General features: G+C 36.0%; 1 non-coding gene across 1 annotated transcript; it reads left to right on the top strand.

Annotated features, from left to right (window-relative positions):
• The first annotated feature begins 297 nt into the window (after positions 1-297).
• Positions 298-404, top strand: LOC121210766 (small nucleolar RNA R71). Its single transcript, XR_005905881.1, has one exon. It is a non-coding gene; the product is annotated as a small nucleolar RNA R71 (small nucleolar RNA).
• Positions 405-16729: the final 16325 nt, after the last annotated feature.

The following is a 16729-nucleotide window of genomic DNA, read 5'->3' as shown; positions in this document are numbered from 1 at the left end:
GGGTATTCTGAATTGCTCGATCCACCTCCACTTACTTCGCACTCAATTTTCTTATTCAAAAGTTCTACATGAGTGGAGAGCATCATGACCGAATCGACCTTAAAAACACTAGCTAATTTTGTCGGCTTTGTTCCCATGACTTGCCATTGATAGTTATTCAATGACATCTCTTCAATAAATTCATAAGCCTCTTCAGGTGTTTTATGATTCAGAGTTCCACCGGCGGCTACGTTGATAAGTTGCCTTATTGAGGGGTTCATACCACTGTAAAACGTCTGAACCTGCAACCATAGAGGTAATCCATGGTGGGGTCACCTTCTCAATAGATCTTTGTGTCTCTGCCATGCATTATAGAGTGTTTCTAGATCCATCTGCACAAAATAAGAGATGTCATTCCTCAACTTAGCCGTTTTAGCTGGCGGAAAATATTTAAGTAGAAACTCTTCAGTCATCTGTGCCCAAGTAGTTTTTGACCCTCGTGGTAACGAGTTCAACCACTATTTAACCTTATTCCTCAATGAAAAGGGAAACAACCGAAGGCGAATGGCATCTTCAGAAACACCATTAATTTTAAAAGTGTTGCAAAGCTTCAGAAAGTTCGCCAAGTGATTGTTTGGATCCTCATCTTGCAAACCATCAAACTGAACAAACTGTTGTATCATTTGAATTGTGTTAGGTTTCAGTTCAGAATTATTTGCAGCAACAGTAGGCCTAACTATACTTGACTCAGTTCCTGTTAAATTAGGTTTGGCATAATCATCCATAGTGCGTGGAGCAGGATTCTGATTTACTGGATCAGTAGCAATAGCAGGATGTAGCGGATTTTCCTAATTGCCAGCCATCTCCTCGGTTGCGGTGTGACTACCGTCCTCTTACTCTTCCTCTGTGTATTTTAAGCTTCGCCTTATTTCTCTTTGGTTTCTGCGAGCTGTTCTGTCGATCTCACTATCAAAGAGTCTTGACGGGTTTCTTCTAGTCATACACTATAAAAACCTGCCAGAAGAGAATAAAAGAAGATTTAGTAACAAAAACAAAAAAATTAAAATTAAAATTGCAATAAAATAAATGGCTAAAGTAATAAAAAAATTAGTGTTCCTAATATTTTAGATCCCCAGCAACGGCATCAAAAACTTGATCATAATTGTTCGTGATAAGTTTTATAATTTTATAATTGACCGTTCTTCAAAGCTAACTATTATGACGATGAAGGCAAGCGCACTTATTGAACAATAGTATAGTTTATAGCAAGACCGGAATGTTGAACCGAAAGGAACTAAAAGTACTAGTATTAGCTCTTTTTTTATTATCTAGCCTAAAAATAAAGGGATTTGTTTATCTAAACTAATTACTAAACTAAGAATGCATAGGAAGTGAATTGCGGAAAAACTTTTGGGAAAATTGATTGATTTAGACAATACCCAAGGGAAAATCCACCTAGACTTTACTTGTTATTGACTCTGAATTAGACGATTTATTCAATTGACTTGATCCATAGAAATCCCTAATTTATATTATTATCTCTCTCGAGACTAATGATCACGTGATTTTGTGTGATAAGTTTTATAAATTTATAATTAATCGTTCTTGAAACTAACTATTATCGCGATGTAGGCAAGTGTACCTATCGAACAGTAGTATAGGTTTAGCAAGACCAGATTATCGAACCCAAAGGAACTAAAAGGACTAATAATGACTGTCTTTTTATTATCTAGCCTAAGAATAAGGGGGTTTTGTTTTAACTAACTAATTATCTAAACTAAGAATTCACAGAAAATAGAATTGAGGAATTACCCTAAACCCTAAAAATGATTGAATTAAGACAATACCTAAGGAAGAATCCACCTAGACTTCACTTGTTATCCTGACTCCGAGTCGGACGATTTATTCATTTAACTTGTTCCGTAGAGATCCTTAAGGTATGTTATTATCGCTATTCAAGACTAATAACGTCTAATCCCTAAATTGAATAATTGAGACTTTTCTCTAACTAACACCCTAGGGTTGCATTAACTCGATCTATGGATCCCCTTATTAGGTTTCACCCTAATCCGGTGAAATCTTGTCACCCTATCTCTATGCGTGCAATCAACTCTGCTTAATTATGACAAATGTACTCTTAGATAGGGTCTATTCCTCCTCTGAATAAGAGCTTATCTTGAATCAGTATCCTGGGATATCAAACAAAAATTAAGAACACATAATTAAGAACAAGTTAAATATTTATCATACAATTCAGAAAATAAAAACAAGATTCGTCTTAGGTTTCATTCCCCTTAGGTATTTAGGGGATTTAGTTCATAACTAAAAAAGAAAACATCTCAGAAGAATAATGAATACAAAACATAAAGAAAGCCCAAAACTCTTGAAGGAAAATTGATAGGAGATATTCAGTTTTGATGATGAATCTAGCTTCTGAGATGGATCAATCAGCTTTCTTCGAGTAATTCCTTCCTTCCTCCCTGTGCCTCCTTTATTCTCCTCTTCTAGGGTGTATTTATAGGCTTTGGAATGCCTAAGAGCCCTCAAAAGTGGTCTTTTCCGAATTGGACTCAACTTGGGCTCGGCAGAGACACGCCCGTGTGCGGTTACTTCAGGCCGTGTTTGAGCTTGTTAGAATGGCACGGGCGTGTGTTTTACCCATTTGAGTTGTGCTTCAATTTTGCCAAATTGACACAGCCGTGTGGTATGCCCGTGTGAGGAAGTCCAGGCTGTGTTGATTTCGTAAGTTGGCCCATTTTCTCCCTTTTTGGCCCGTTTCTCGTTCTTTTCGCTCTTCTATGCTCGCCTAAATATAAAACATGAAATTAAGGAATTAAGAGCATCGAATTCACCAATTCTAAGGAAAAATCATCCATAAAATGTGTTAAGCTTGGGGTAAAAATATGTATAAATTACGGTTTATCAAATACCCCCGCACTTAAGTATTTGCATGTCCTCAAGCAAAATTCTTAACTCATAATCAAAATAAATTCTTCTCAACTTATAATCTCTATCGAAAATATCTCAAAATAATCCACAGGTAATCATACATTGAGAATTCAACTAAAAGAACATCAAAGTTTCAAACATTCCAAGTTGAGCATTTTATCCTGAAAACATAGGTGTCTCCCCTCATCTAAGTAATTACCTTTGATTCAGAATATCATAGAGTTTCACATCCTCACTAAAGATTCACTCAAATCACAAAAGGTGTTTAAGGACAATAAATGAAGCACTCAATAGTCAATAATGAAAAGTCATTACCATAGGCTTGCAGAAAAATCAAATCTTCACCACTATAAATTGAGATGAAACATCAACCAAAAGGTCTTTAGAAGGTTATAACGAGGCTTGGTTAGGGGGTGTGGTCACAAGCTGAAAGAAAATGTTAGAATCAATATCAAATTGAAAAATTACCTAACTAGAAAAAATGACTAGTCATCAATTGTATACAATAGAGCTTTTTATCATAATATGGAATTTAACTTCTTTAGCTCACAAGATTACTACTACTAATATGTAGACATGTTTTTTTTAAGAACAAGTTAAATAAATACAAAATAGAATAAAATAGAGCTAAGAAACTATTCCAACTCAGATCTCGAAAAAAATAGGGATCAAATTAATTTGGGGGATTTCAACAATAATGGGTTAAGGGTTAATATTGAAGGTAAATCAAGGAATGGCTTGTTAGGCTCAAGGGGGTTCACTAGGCGTTAATCGTGGGGGTAGGCTTTTTGTGGCATGAGTGGGTCAATCTTAAGTGGCTTAATCATTTTGACATATCAAATCAAATAGTGTGGTCCTGACATGCATAATCAAGCAAGCTCTAGAATAATAGTTCAATACTGACGCACTCAAAGCAATAATAAAAGTGAGCATGAAAGAATTAATAGATGCTCAAAAGGCTTAAAAATCTCACAAAAATTATGGCTTTTTGATGTTTAAAACTTGTGAATTCCAACTCAAAGTAATACCTAAACTTTGGGGAAACAACTTAAAATTTTAAATTCTTAAAAATCAACTTATCATGCTTGATTCTCTAATGTCTTAAAGTTTAAACAATCAATGCATAAATGCCTATGTTTTAATTCAAGATATATCAATCAAAATAAAAAATCAATCAAAATTTATCCTAAATATGATATGAGAGCTTTTCAAGAGAACACGACAGTTATTTAGGGATTTTTCTGATAATGAAATGAATACCCCCATACTTAAGATGTACATTGTCTTCAATGTACAAAGATAGATATATTGACAAATGTAAGTGTAAGTTCATAAGATAGGGAGAAAAGTGAAACTTCCTGAGTTAAAGATGGATGAAATTCCTAGATTAGCGAGAAAGAGTTGTTAGAAATAAAGCTAGAGGACAAACATGATTCTGAAGGACAAAAGGAGAACTAGGGGAATAATTTGATAGTAATCATAAAGATATGCCATGTTTAAAAACAGAAGAATCTTAAAAAATTAATAAAAGAAAAATAAAATAAGATAGATAATCTAATTTTTCAAGTGGCACGACCGGTTCACACGCCCGTGTGGATCGTGTCCCGCCCATGTTTGTCGCGAAGTGAGATGTTGTCACACGGCCTTCGGGCACGCCCGTGTATCTAGACTGCGTGGCTGTATCATCATGTTACACGATCGTGTGTGATGTGGTTCACTTCTCCCACGGTCGTGTAGCTCTGCGCACGTCCGTGTTATTTTGACAGTGTCATCCACAGGTGCTAGACACGGGCGTGTCACACGCCCGAGTTCATTTGGCAGATTTGACCACGGCCAGGTCACACTCCCGTGGCCACTTATCACATCCCGTGTTGGGAAAGATAACTTTTACCCTATTTTTACACGGCTGTATCGCACGGCCGTGTGCTTGGCCGTGTCTGTATGGAAAACCTGTATTCAAGATCTTCGTTAGTAATTAGGTGTTAAATATTAAAATTTAAAGAAATTACTATTGTTAGTGCTAGGGTTGCCTCCCGAGAAGTGCTTATTTATAGTCTAAGCTTGACTTACCTCTCCATTGAATGGTCATGGTGGTTCGAGGAGTTTATACTCCTCATTCCTGCTATCCATCTTATCAAAATAAGGTTTTAGACGGGTGTTGTTTACCTTAAAAGTGTCGAACTTGGGATGACTTACCTCGATTGTACCGAATGGGAAAATGCTAAGTACCGTAAGAGAGACATCTTCATTCAGTTTGGTAGTGATAATGTGAGGATCTGCGGCATCTAATAAAACTTTATCTCCATCCTTAAGTTGATTTGGAAAGGTATTGAGCTCGTTCTGGCGTAGTTTCGATTTATCGGGTGTTCTCGATTTATGCGTTCGCCATTCATCTAGCTCCTCGATTTGTAGCCTTCATTCTTCATGATTAAGTCCTCTACTATTGCTTGAGAATGATTCATGTACTTTCTTCAAACTCATTTCCTGCAAAGTAGGTTGCATCATATTGTTAGTTTTAGTAGGTTGGTCTAAATAATCACCTTCAATTTTTTATGTGTTGCCAGAATTGCGAACTTGAAGGGTGATTGTTTCGTCTCCTACACGAAGTGTGTGCTCACTTGTGCCAACATCAATAATCATTTTAGCAATTGCTAAAAAGGGCCTTCCTAAAATCAAAGGAGTGTTGCAATCCTCCTCTATGTCTAGAACAATGAAGTCAACGGGAAATATAAATTTATCGATTTTAACTAGCACATCCTCAATAATACCCCTAGGAAAGCTTATAGTTTTATCTGCTAATTGAATGCTCATCCTTGTTTGTTTGGGTTTCCCGAAACCTAATTGTTTGAAGATCTTGTATCGCATGACATTAATACTAGCTCCTAAATCAGCTAATGCATTATTAACATCTAAACTACAAATTAAGTAAGGAATTGTAAAACTCCCTAGATCTTCTAATTTGTTTGGTAGCTTATTCTATAGAATAGCTAAGCAAACTGTGTTTAGCTCCATATGCGACACCTCATCCAACTTCCGCTTATTTGCTAAAAGCTCCTTTAAAAATTTCATTGCATTTGGCATCTGTGATAGAGCTTCAATAAACGGTAAGTTAATGTGTAATTTTTTTAAAAGTTTAAGGAATTTACCAAATTGTTCATCTAAGTGGTCTTTCCTTGTCATGTTGGGGTATGGCACACGGGGTTTGTATTCGACATTCACTGATTTGTTTTCATTATGACCTACCTCACCTTGACCTCTGCTCACCACAGTTTCTTGCCTCAGTTCTGGCTCAAGCTCAACAAATCCTTCTTCATCTTGAACGTTAATTGCGTTAAGCTATTTCCTTGGGTTAGGTTCAGTATTACTTGCCAAGCTACCTTGTGGTCGTTCGGAGATTAGTTTGGACAGCTGGCCTATCTGAGTTTTGAGCCCTTGGATTGACACTTGTTGATTTTTAAGTGCTGTCTAGGTGTTCTGGAAATGAGTTTCAGACACTGAGATAAATTTAGATAGCATCTCTTCAAGGTTTGGTTTCTTTTCTTGTTGATAGGGTGCTTGTTGAAAACCCGGAGGATTTTGTGGCCTTTGATTCCCTTGACCACCCCAGGAGAAATTTGGGTGGTTCCTCCAACCTGCATTGTAAGTGTTACTATATGGATTTTTTGAGATCGAGGATTATTACCTATGTAATTTAATTGTTTGTTCTTCATGCTGTGGGCATAGGATTGATATTCTGAATTGCTTGATCCACCTCCACTGACTTCATAGTGCATTACTAGATGAACCTGCGAAGAACCAAGTAAAACATCAATCTCCTTATTTAGAAGTTCTACCTAGTTTGACAGCATAATAACCGAATCGACGTTATAAACGCCTGCTATTTTAGTTGGCTTAGTCCTCATGACTTGCCACTGATAGCTATTCAGTGACATTTCTTCAATAAATTCGTAAGCCTCTTCAGGTGTTTTGTTATTGATGGTTCCTTCGGCTGTTGCATCAATCATCTATCTTGTCGAGGGGTTCACACTATTGTAAAATGTATGAACTTGCAACCATAGAGGTAATCCATGGTGAGGACACCTTTGCAGTAGGTCCTTTTATCTCTCCCATACATCGTTAAGAGTTTCTAAGTCCATCTGCACAAGCGAAGAGATATAATTATGTAATTTGGCCGTTTTAGCCGGCAAAAAATATTTTAATACAAATTTTTCGGTCATTTGTTCCCAAGTAGTAATTGACCCTCGTGGTAATGAGTTCAACCACTGTTTAGCTTTGTTCCTTAATGAAGAAGGGAATAACTGAAGACGAATGGCATCATCAGAAACGCCATTAATTTTAAATGTATCGCAGAATTCCAGGAAATTTGCCAAGTGAGTGTTTGGATCCTCATCCTGCAAACCATCAAACTAAACAAATTGCTGTATCATTTGAATAGTGTTAGGTTTTAGTTCAAAATTATTCGTAGCAATAGCAGGCCTAACTATACTTGACTCAGTTCCTATTAAAGTAGGTTTAGCATAATCATACATAGTACGAGGAGCAGGATTCTAATTTGCTAGTTTAGCGAGTATCGCAGGAGGTAGCTGATTATCTTGATTTTCATCCATGTCCTCGGTCGTAATTGATACATCCTCTTCTTACTCTTCCTCTGTGTATCTTAGGCTTCGCCTTATTTCTCTTGGTTTCTGCGAGCTGTACGATCGATTTTTTCGTCAAAAAGTAGTGGTCCTAATGGGTTTCTTCTAGTCATAAACTATAAAAACCTACCAAGAGAAAGAAAAAGTAAATTAATAAATAACAATAAAAATAAAATAAAATTAACTTGCAATAAATGTCTAAAGTAATAAAAATTTAGTGTTCCTAATATCTTAGTTCCCCGGCAACGGCGCCAAAAACTTGATCGCGTGATTTTGTGTGATAAGTTTTATAAATTTATAATTAATCGTTCTTGAAACTAACTATTATCGCAATGTAGGCAAGTGTACCTATCGAACAATAGTATAGTTTTAGCAAGACCAGATTGTCGAACCCAAAAGAACTAAAAGTACTAGTAATGACTGTCTTTATATTATCTAGCCTAAGAATAAGGGGGTTTTGTTTTAACTAACTAATTATCTAAACTAAGAATTCACAGAAAATAGAATTGGGGAATTACTTTTTGGAAAAACAATTGAATTAAAACAATACCTAAGGAAGAATCCACCTAGACTTCACTTGTTATTCTGACTCAGAATCAGACGATTAATTCATTTAACTTGTTCCATAGAGATCCCAAAGTTATGTTATTATCCCTATTCAATACTAATAACGTCTAATCCCTAGATTGAATAATTGAGACTTTTTTCTAATTAACACCCTAGGGTTGCATTAACTCGATCTATGGATACCCTTATTAGGTTTCACCTTAATCTGAAAAAATCTTGTCACCCTCTCTCTAGGTGCGCAATCTACTCCGCTTAATTATGACAAATGTACTCTTAGACAGGGTCTATTCCTCCTCTGAATGAGAGCTTATCTTGAATCAGTATCCTGGGATATCAAACAAGAATTAAGAACACATAATTAAGAACAAGTTAAATATTTATCATACAATTCAGAAAATAAAAACAAGATTCGTCTTAGGTTTCATTCCCTTTAGGTATTTAGGGGATTTAGTTCATAACTAAAAATAAAAACATCTCAGAAGAATAATGAATACAAAACATAAAGAAAGCCCAAAACTCCTGAAGGAAAATTGAGAGGAGATCTTCAGTCTTAATGATGAATCTGGCTTTTAAGATGGATCAATCGGCTGTCTTTGAGTAATTCCTTCCTTCCTCCCTGTGCCTCCTTTATTCTCCTCTTCTAGGGTGTATTTATAGGCTTTGGAATGCCTAAGAGCCCTCAAAAGTGGTCTTTTCCGAATTGGACTCAACTTGGGCTTAGTAGAGACACGCCCGTGTGACACGCCCGTGTGCGATTACTTCATGCCCTGTTCGAGCCTGTTAGAATGGCACGAGCATGTGTTTTACTCGTGTGAGTTGTGCTTCGATTCTGCCAAATTGACACGGCCGTGTGGTATGCCCGTGTGGGGAAGTCCAGGCCGTGTTGATTTCGTAAGTTGGCCCATTGTCTTTGTTTTTGGCCCGCTTCTTGTTCCTTTCGCTCTTCTATGCTCGCCTAAGTATAAAACATGAAATTAAAGCATTAGGAGCATCGAATTCACCAATTCTAAGGAAAAATCATCAATAAAATGTGTTAAGCATGAGGTAAAAATATGTATAAATTACGGCTTATCAACTAACAACGTCTAAGCCTAGGTTGATTAATTGAAATCTCTTTCTAATTAAAACCCTAGTGTTGCGTTAACTCGATCTATGAATTCTTTTATTAGGCTTCACCATAATCCGGCAAAATTATGTCACCCTATCTCTAGGCGTGCAATCAACTCCGCTTAATTATGCTAGATCTACTTTTAGACAGGGACTTTTGCTCCTCTAAATAAGCACATCAATACTTGAATCAATATCTTGGAATATCAAAACAAGAATTAATAACTCATAATTAAGAACAAATCAAATATTTGTCATATAATTCAGAAAATAATAACAAGATCCGTCTTAGGTTTCATTCTCCTTAGGTATTTAGGGGATTTAGTTCATGATTGTAAAGTAAAACATCTCAGAAGAATAAATATGATAAAAACATAAAGAAAACCCAAAAAACTCCTGAGGGAAATTGAAGGGAGATCTTTAGTCTTGAAGGAGAATCCAGCTTCGGAGATGGATCAATCGGCTTTCTTCGAGTAATTCCTTGCTTCCTACTCCGTGTGTGTCTTGAGTCCTCCTCTAGGGTGTTTTAAATAGGTTTTAGAGTGCTTTCAACCATCAAAAGTGGCCTTTTCTGAATAGAACTAAACTTGGGCTCGACAGGGACACGCCCGTGTGACACGCACGTGTGTGATTGCTTCATGCCGTGGTCAAGGCTATTAAATAGGCATGGCCGTGTAGTCTACCCATGTGAGGAAGTTCAGGCCGTGTTAGAGTCTGCCAGAAAGGCACGGCGGTGTGGTCTACCTGTGTAAGGAAGTCAAAGCCATGTTGATTTCCCACGTTGGCCCATTTTCTCTATTTTAGCCCGTTTCTCGCTCTTTTTACTCTCCTCTGCTCACTTGAGTATAAAACATGAAATTAAAGAATTAAGAGCATCGAATTTGATGAAGTCTTGATCGTTCGAAAACATTGAAATGCATGTGTTTAAGTTTGGTAACACCTCGTATCCCATTCTGGCGTAGGACTCGGGTGTGGGGTGTTACACCTCATAAGTTAGCGTACAATTTTCTCGACTCTCCAAAATTTGAAATGTTGTCTTATTATTGAAAATTCCTTTTTTATGTGTTTGGGTAAAAATTAATGTAATATTTAAAATGATATACAATATACGATAAAATATTATGATGACAATGATATAATTTCAAAGATGAATGTAATATTAGTAAACAAGTCTCAATGAATAAGTAAAGCAATAAAACAAAAATGCATTATACAAAAACGAACAAACATAACATAAAATATTTAAAAATGAATGGGACGATGAAACCATATACATAAAAGGAGGAAACAAATGATAAACAAAAGGATAAATAAGTAAATATTAGGAGTAAGAAAATATTCGAATCAACAAACATTTATAAAGGAAATATTAACTTTACAAACTTTAATATGTATACATGAAGCATATAGAATTATAAATAAATAAGTAAGTAAAATAGATATACATAATGTTGAGTTAAAAAAATTTAAAATGTGAAAAAATAATAAAATAGCAAAGACGAGATAAAAATATAACAATAGTAATAATAATAATAATAATAATAATAATAATAATAATAAAATGTGTAAATAACGGAATAAATAAATAGATACAATAAATAAATATTAAGAAAAATATTTAATAAATATAAAGAATAAAAGGGCCAAATTAGAATATAAATGAAATTTGAAGTACAACTTTGTACATAAATAATGATAACTATTGATAATAATAGTAATAATAATAATAAGAACAATATATAATAATCTAAATCTTTTTATATATATACATAAAAAGAGTAATAAATAGATTAATAGATAATAATAATAATAATAATAATGATAATGGCACAAACAAAATAAATAACCAATGAAAGAAAATTAAAAGTTAAAAATGAAGGAATAATGAACATCAGGGTATGATGAAAAATAAATAAAGGAATGATAAGTGAATAAACAAATAAATGAATAAATGTAAAGAATAATGAATAAATAACCAAGTGAATAAATAAATAAGTAAATAAAAGGATTAAAGTAAGGACAAATAAAATAAATAACAAAGGGACTAAAATAAAAAAAATTCATAAAAATAAATAATTTAGGAACAATCCAAAATAAATAAATAAGGGCTAAATTGACATTTAAGTAAAATAAGAGGGATAAATTGAAAAATAAATACAAAATACGGGCTAAAATGGAACACACACAAAGCGACCCTATTTTAGGCATTTGCCTATTAAAGGGTTTAATGACCAAATTAAAATAAAAATGGAAGTTTGTGGCGAAAATCAAATATAAAGAAAATAGGATAAGACCACATTGGAATCAGCCTCAAAAGCGAAAAAAACTGAGGACTTAAATAGCCCATTTGTCCAAAAACACGCGGATCCTAGGTGGTTAGGGTAGGGTCAGGTCGATCCAGTCTAACTCAAAACTACGTTGTTTTGGTGGCTAAGTACACTGACCCAAAATGGCGTCATTTCATGCTCCTATATAAATAAAAATTTTTAGAAAAAATTCATTCCATCCTTCAAAAATAAAAAAAATCTAAAAAAAAATTCTCTCAACCTCCCTTCCTTTTTCTGGGCTCTAGCCATTGCTCTGGAGCCGGACCATCGTGGCAGTCGCCTGTCACCGGCGACGGTGCCATCATCCACAGTGGTTGGAAAAATAAGAATGGGCCATTTTTTAGGTTTTTTGACTTCGGGACCTAAAAAAACTTCGTTTTTCATCGAAAACGATGAACCTCGGCCTCCCACGGCGACGCACGCAAGGAAAGGGTAAGGTTTCGACCTTTTTTTATTTTTTGTTTATTTCTTTAAAAAAACGAATGAAAAAGGATAGGAAATAAAAGATATTAAAAGAAAAACCACCTTTGTTAGCTTTTGTTTCGATTTGCTTTTTTTGTAATTTGAATATCTGAGAAATATTTATGTATTCAATATCTCGTAAAAAAATTACAACTCGTCTCTGTGGCTTTTATAGCCGAAAAACAATACAATTTTTGCTACCAAAATTTTGCTTGTTTTTGCTACTATTTTTTTTTGTTTTCTTCTGTGTCTATTGCTTGCAAGTACGGAGAAGGATGCTTGCTAGTACGCGGTGGTGTATGGAGGCGCTGACATGGAGAGGCTGTGGCACGAGTAGGGTACGGCGCCTAAAGCTTGCCCTAGTGTTTTGGTTTTTTTTTTTAAATCTTAATGTTGTGGGCTTGAATTTGGGTTAGGGTTTATTATTTTTTTGGGCCTGTTGGGCCATTGTAATTGGACATTGTTGTAAATGGACTGTTTATTTGGATTTATTATTATTTGGTTTTATTATTTTTTGTTTCTGTATTGCCCTGGGCAAATTGGGCTGATTACAGCTGCCCCTCTTTGCTCGTTGTCGTGTAACAAGAATGGAGCAAAGACTTTTAAAAGGGACCAATTTTGCTCGGTCTTGTCGAATCTTGACTTCTTGGTGCTCATCTTCTTCAAGTAGCCTTGTTCCAACCCACTGCAACTTTAATGGTATAGGAATTGTCGCTTCGATCTGCTCCACTGCAACTTCATGGAGATAAGATCTGTAGCTTTAATCTACTCCACTGCAACTTCAGAGAGATAAGATTCGTGACTTTAATCTGCCCTGCTGCAACCTCAGTGAGATAAGATTAGCCATTTACAATTTGCTCCACTGTAACTTCAGGGAGTTGAAATTCGTAACTTCAACCTGCTCCACTGCAACTTCAGTGAAATAAGGTTCGTGGCTTTAATCTACTCCACTGCAACTTCAGGGAGATAAGATTCACCATGATAACTTCAATCCATCCTACTACAACTTTAGGGGTATAGGATTTGTAACTTTTAACCTACTCCACTGCAACTTCAAGGAGATAAGGCCTGCCATAATAACTTCAATCCGTCCTACTGCAACTTCAGGGGTATAGGATTTGTAACTTATAGCTTAAATTTGTTCCACTGCAACAGGGAAATATGATCCGCTATCTTCAACCTGCTCCACTGCAACTTCAGGGAGATAAGGTCAATGGCTTTAATTCGCTCCACTGCAACTTCAGGGAGATAAGATTTCCCATGATAGATTTGATCCAACCTACTGCAAATTTAAAGGTATAGGATCTATGGTTTCTCTGATCCGTTACACTATTCTCTGGGGAACATGACCTGTAGAATCCATGTCATGGGCCTATTTATGCCAAGCCATTAGGGTGTCATGATCAGAATGAATTAAATGCTTCTATTTGGATGTGCACGAATGATATTTGTATGAATGCAAAATGTCATTTTTTAAGAATGATCCTTTTTTAATGCTTAGGTTGTCATTGCTCGTCGTTCATCAAGGTTCTATCACTGCTATGCTACTTTGCCTTCTCGTTTAGCCAGTATCTTTGATAGAAGATTTGAAGAAATAGTCATAAATTGGACTATTCTTTCTCAAATGTTTCCAACTCCTGAATTTAGTTAGTTCTAACTAGTGGTCCTGTTTCAGGTCCTTGTACTATTTATAAGTTTTTAGAGCAATATGCAGAACTTATTTTATGTGAATATTATAAGTCCATTAATTGTTGTTTCAATGAAAAATGCTTGAAAAAGATTATCACAATGGACAAGATAGAATTTTATTGAGAGCAACGCTCGAAATGGATAAATTAATCAAGATAACAAATTTTGCCAATTGCTCTCAATAGATAAATTAATCAATATAACAAATCTTGCTAAGGTACAAAATGAATAAGATGAAAATAGGTGCCCCAGATATCACAGCATAAGCTTCTCTATTCAAACTTCTCGAAGACCATTTCGAGCTAGATATGTTTTTAGGAGATCTAAAGTATTTTGTTGATGCCCCAAGATGTAACATTCCTCCTTCTTGTTAATTCTGAGAGGACAAGACTACCACATGCCCCATCTTTGATCAAAATTTGAGCCGCCCTTTTTTGAGTTTTCAACTCAAAACTCTTTTGGTCTGAAGGTGACCTTTGTGGATTTTCGACTTGGCCTCTCCTTTTTCTTTCCTTTTTTTTTGTGAGGTCTCAAGGTGCCCTTATGGGTTTTCGCATTGGCCCCTCCCCTTTTTAGGTGAAGTACTTCTTGACTGAATCCGAATTTATAGGATTAGGCAAGTTTTTACCATCCATATTGGTCAAAATCAATGCTTCTCTAGAAAAGACTTTCTTTACCACATAAGGTATTTTCCAGTTTGGAATCCATTTCCCTCTAAAATCCCTTTGTATGAGAAGGATCATTTTCAATACCAGGTCCCCCTCATGAAATTATTTTGGGTGAACGTTTCTGTCATAAGCTCACATCATTCGTTTTTGGTACATCTGACCATGACGGATAGCCTTTAGCCTCTTTTCTTCAATCAAGTTCAACTGATCATATCGAGACTGGATCCATTTTTCTTCATCTAACTTTAGCTCTTGCAAAACTCGAAGGGAAGGAATCTCAACTTTAATGGGCAAAACCGTCTCTATTTTGTAAACCAAAGAGAAAGACGTTGCTTTGGTAGAGGTTTTAACAGACTATCGATAAGCATAGAGAGCAAATGGTAACTTCTGATGCCAATCTTTATAAGTCTTAGTCATTTTCCCCACAATCTTCTTAATGTTTTTATTGGCTGCCTCCACTGCACCATTCATTTTTGGGTGATATGGGGATGAGTTTTGATGCCTAATCTTGAATTGACTGCAGACCTCCACTATTTTGCTGTTGTTCAAATTCAGCGCCTTGTCAGATATAATCCTTTCTGGCATTCCATAGTGATATATGATTTCTTTCTTCAAGAATTTACTGACTGTCGACTTTGTTACATTGGTATATGAAGCGGCTTCTACCCACTTGGTGAAGTAATAGATGACCACAAAGATGAATCGATTCCCATTAGAAGCTTTTGGCGATATTGGCCCGATAACGTCCATGCCCTGCATAGAGAAAGGCCATGGAGAAGTCATAACATGAAGAGGTGAATGAGGCACATGAATTTTGTCTCTATAAATTTGGCATTTATGTAATCTCTTGGCATAATTAATACAATCCCCTTCTATGGTGGACCAATAATACCCGAATCTCATAATTTGCCTGGCCATTGTAAAACCATTAGCATATGTTCCATAAACACCTTCGTGGACTTCTTCTAAGATTTTCTTAGCTGTGATAGCATCCACACATCTCAATAGTACCTGTCCTTTCTTCTTTTGTATAGGATCTCCCCATCTAAGAATAGTCACAGGCTAGTCTTCTCAACGTCCTATTATCATTCTTAGTTGCTTGGTCAGGGTATTCACGATTTTTCACACATCGTAGTATATCGTGGTACCAAGGGTGATCATCCTTGTCTTCTTCCTCAATGTTGTAACAATGGGCTGGAGCCTTATAAATACTCATCTGGATAGGTTTCACATCTTATTGTTTGTTTACTTTGATCATGAAAGCTAGAGTAGTCAATGCGTCAGCCATCTAGTTTTCATCTCGCGGGAAGTAACTGAAAGTGATGTCATCAAACTCCTCAATTAACTCCAGAACTATCCTTCGATAATTAATCAATTTGTGGTCTCTTGTCTCCCATTCGCCTTTGAGCTAATAGATCACCATTCCTATATACCTCTAGCACTTTGATTTTGCATTCTATGGCTGGACGGATAACCATGATGTATGCTTTGTATTCTGTCATATTATTCGTACAATCAAAATCCAATTTACTAGTAAAAGGATAATGATCTCTGTTTGGGGATACCAAGACTGCCCCGATTCCATTACCCACAGCTTTTGAGGCTCCGTCAAAATTTAGTTTCCAAGGGTGGCCTTCTTAAGAATCTTCTTTGGTGTTGCAACGTACATTAGATCTTTGTTTGGGAAACCAAAGTTCAAAGGCTCGTAATCCTCTAGAGCTCTACTGGCCAAAAAATCTGCTATTGCACTCCTTTTTACAGCTTTCTAGTTCACATAGACTATATCAAATTCGGAAAGCAAAATTTGTCATCGGGCTATCCTTTCATTCAAAGCTGTCGACTCCATCATATATTTTAGAGAGTCCAGTTTTGAAATGAGCCAAGTGGTGTGATACAACATGCATTGTCTTAGTCTTCTGCCTGTCCAAATTAAGGCGCAACACAATTTCTCAATTGGTGAGTACCTTGTCTCACATTAGTGAACTTTTTACTGAGGTAGTATATTGCTCTTTCTTTCCTTCTTGACTCATCATGTTGGCCAAGCACGCATCCCATGGAATTCTCAAATACTGCCAAGTATAGTATCAGTGGCTTATCTAGTTGGGTGGCACTAGCACCGGGGCATTGGACAAGTAATGTTTGACCTTGTCGAAGTTTTTTGGCATTCTTCATCCCATACACCGTGTTTCTTAAGGAGGCAGAATATGGGGTCACATTTCTTAGTTAGCTGTGAAATGAACCGGGTGATGTAATTTAGTCTTCTTAGGAAACCTCGAACTTCTTTTTTAGCATACGGCGGAGGCAGCTCTTGTATGGCCTTGGCTTTGTCTAGATCGATCTCAAT

This window comes from Gossypium hirsutum, chromosome A11 (genome assembly GCF_007990345.1).
Source record: "Gossypium hirsutum isolate 1008001.06 chromosome A11, Gossypium_hirsutum_v2.1, whole genome shotgun sequence".
Lineage (NCBI taxonomy): Eukaryota > Viridiplantae > Streptophyta > Magnoliopsida > Malvales > Malvaceae > Gossypium > Gossypium hirsutum.
The sequence above is the reverse complement of the archived record's forward strand: the minus strand, read 5'-3'. Positions and strand labels throughout refer to the sequence as shown.